Source organism: Callorhinus ursinus, unplaced genomic scaffold (assembly GCF_003265705.2).
Source record: "Callorhinus ursinus isolate GAN/ISIS: 27379988/994484 unplaced genomic scaffold, GSC_fseal_2.0 scaffold4, whole genome shotgun sequence".
NCBI classification, from domain to species: Eukaryota; Metazoa; Chordata; class Mammalia; order Carnivora; family Otariidae; genus Callorhinus; species Callorhinus ursinus.
In genome coordinates this window covers 67,631,453-67,635,085 of record NW_027397066.1, presented here as the reverse complement: position 1 = coordinate 67,635,085, position 3,633 = coordinate 67,631,453, and the positions used below count along the sequence as shown (strand labels likewise).

The window sequence follows — 3,633 nt, the reverse complement described above, 5'->3', positions numbered from 1 at the left end:
CCCTCTCTCTCCCTCTCTAAAAAAAAGGAAAAGAAAAGAAAAGAAAATATCAAAGCATGGCTTCTGGGCCTAAGCCCCCAGTTAAGTAAAGAAAGCCTGAGGCCCAAAATCTAAGATAATAACTAGGGCCTCCAAATTAAAATAAAATCACATTTGTAGAGAATTTCACTTGTTTCATTCTATGTGACTATAAGCTACGTATTTAAACTAATAAAATATAACAGTGAAAAGGCAGCAATCATTACTCTAAAAACAAAGTTGAATACTTTGGAAATATTCGATAAAAGCAAGTATATTGGGGGAATAACTGTAAAAAAGAGAAAATTCAAAAACCCCAAAGAATTCCGCACTTAGAATTCTCCACAATGTATTTAAGTTCTTACTTCTCTTTAAAGAAAATAAAATAGGAAAAGCACATCAGGCACTCAAGCATGTCATTTATACAAGAAATATGAAAATGAATTCCAAAAGCAGACCCATACTAAAATAAAACCAAAAGTAGTGAAATAAGACAGACATAGAAAGACAAATGCTGTATGACATCATTTATGTGTAGAATCCAAAAAAGCTAAACTCATAGAAAAGGAGTCGAATGGTGATTCCCAGAAGCCAGGGCATGGGGGAAACAGGGAGATGTTGACCGGAGAGTGTAAACTTCCAGTTATACAGTGAGTAAGTCCTGGGGATCTAATGCGCACCATGGTGACTGTAGTTCACAATACTGTATTATATACTCAAAAGTTGCTAAGAGAGTAGATCTTAAATGTTCTCATCACAAAAAAGAAATGGTAGTCAGGTAAGGTGATGGTGATGTTAGCTAATGCTATGGTTTAGCTATTTATATTAGCTTATACTTATTTAGCTTATATTATTTATTATTTATAGCTATAGGCTATTTATATTACTTGTAAGCTTAGTTTATATTATTTCACTATATATATATGTGTGTGTGTATCAAATCAACATATTGTATACCTTAAACTTACACAACACTATATATGTCAATTATATCTCAAAAGCTGGGAAAAAGTAAATAATTTCTTTAAAAAGATAAAAATAGAGAAAAACAATTTTTTTAAAAAGTAAATATATACATACATTCAACAAAAGCTTTTACCCTACTTTTTCTTTTTAAGATTTTATTGATTTATTCGTCAGAGAGAGAAAGAGCACAGCAGGGGGAGTGGCAGGCAGAGGGAAAAGCAGGCTCCCCACTGAGCAAGAAGCCTAACGTGGGACTCGATCCCAGGGTCCTGGGATCATGACCTGAGCCAAAGGCAGACGCTTATCTGACTGAGCCACCCAGGAGTCTCTACCCTACTTTTTTTTTTTTTTAAGGGGCTAATAAAAGTACACTTAAACATTTGAAGTTAAAATCTTTAAATTGTGTATGACTTTTACAAATCCCAGTTTTTTTTGTTTTTTTTTTTTAAGATTTTATTTATTTATTTGACAGAGAGAGACATAGCGAGAGCAGGAACACAAGCAGGGGGAGTGGGAGAGGGAGAAGCAGGCTTCCTGCGGAGCGGGGAGCCCAATGTGGGACTCGATCCCAGGAGCCTGGGATCATGACCTGAGCCGAAGGCAGACACTTAACGACTGGGCCACCCAGGCGCCCTACAAATCCCAGTTTTAATGATTTTTCTAAATTAATAAGTACTATCCCTGAGCACTTTTAAAAAGAGGGCATCTATTGTACCTATGAAGATATAACAATTGAATTGTCATGAGAATTCTGACTAACTACGATGGATACTAAGAAGTAATAGAATAATAACTTGATTGTGGTGACAGGAAGTTTAAAACAAAGTGTCCATGTGTAGACAAGTCAAGTGTGATGGAGGTACCCCATGGAGTACTTGGAGTAATCAGAAGCAAGGTACACGTACAGCAACACAGATCATCCTTTTTTTTTTTTTTTTTTAAGTGAGCTCTACATCCAATGTGGGGCTCAAACCCACGACCCTGAGATCAAAAGTCACATGCTCTACCAACTGAGCCAGCCAGGATCATTCTTAAAGGCTAGTGATGAGTCACGACAATTAAGGAAGAAAATGAAATCTATAGTTCACAATATCCTTTATGTAAATTAAAAATATACACATGGAGAAAAATACATTTTCAATCAAAAACATACATATTAAATACATTAGAATAGCTGCTTAACAGGAAAGGGAGAGAGTTATAGGAAGTGAAAGGTAATAAATACAAGCATACCTAAATTCATACATATACATATACATTTAAATATATAAACATACATTTATATGTACATACAGACATTCAAGGGCCAATGATGATAATGAAGAATGATTAACTCAATCCTCTATATATCAATTTAAAAATATATATTAATGGCCTTGATAATTTTTTTTTATTTTTGTCTTATGTTCACAAACTGAAACCATAATTCTGCCCACCTTTTTCAGTCCCCACACAATAATTCATCAATTTCTTTTAGTCATCTTCAGCTCTCTGGGTTCCCATCAGATTTTAACACATATCTATGTGGTGCTAAGTATATATCAGAAACTGTCATGGATTGAGGATGTAAGGAAGGTCCTTTCTTGAGCACCTCCAATGAAGAGGACCTCACTACCAGACTGTTTGGAAAATGGGGATGAACAAGAAAAGGCACCTGAGAGAATGACATTCTTGCTGCTGTTGAATTACAGCTCTGCCACATGCCCTTTGACAAGTTACTTCAATTTCCTGAATCACAGTTTCCTCATCTAGCAAATGGAAATAATAATGGAACCTATCTAATGGGTTATTGGGAAGATTACATAAGATAATGCATGGAAAACACTGTCCTGGCGGGCACACAGTAAGGGCTCAATAAAAAGAAAGAAAAGAATGAAAGAAGAAAGAAAGAAGGAAAGAAAGAAAAACAGAGAGAGAAAGAAAGAGTTCCATATACTTTACAATTGTTAACTCACTTAATCCTCAAAACACCCCAGCGAGGGAGGTATTACTATTACACCCACATTTTACAGAAGAAGAAGCTGAAGGGAGACACAGCTATTTAACTCACTCAAAGTTGCATAGCTGGTGGCAGAAACAGGAGGTCTGAGCAGAGTCTATGTCTTAACCATCACACTATGTAAAGCTGCCTCTTAGTGAGGCAGAATGTCAGATGGAAAAATGCTTATTCTAATACAGACCCAGAGTCAACGCCCTCCTATAATTATCAACAAGTGGCAATGTAGAAAAATCACCAAGTACAAGGCTAGATATTGTATCTACTACTGTGTTATCTGATTTATTGCTCATACTAGTAGCAGAGGAAATTACACTCAGAAAGGTTAACTAATTTGCTTCACATCACACAAGCTAGTAGGCAGCAGAACAAGGATTTGAATCCCAGCAGGACCACAATTCTGCATGACTATGAGGGACTGCACATATTGTAGTCTATGTGAATGGCATCCTTGATATGTGCTGGCTATGAATCTAGGTATATTTCTTTTTCTTTAAATTTTTATTTGAATTCCAGTTAGTTAACATAGTGTGTAACAATAGTTTCAGGTGTACAATGTAGTGATTCAACAAGTCCATACACCACCAGGTGCTCATCACAAGTGTACTTCTTAATCCCCATCACCTATTTCACACATCCCCCACCACCACCTC

At 36.0% G+C, this 3,633-nt stretch overlaps 1 non-coding gene across 1 annotated transcript; it reads right to left on the bottom strand.

Moving 5' to 3' along the window:
• Nucleotides 1-1,936: 1,936 nt before the first annotated feature.
• Nucleotides 1,937-2,010, bottom strand: TRNAK-UUU (transfer RNA lysine (anticodon UUU)). Its single transcript has one exon. It is a non-coding gene; the product is annotated as a tRNA-Lys (tRNA).
• Between the last annotated feature and the right edge of the window lie 1,623 nt (nucleotides 2,011-3,633).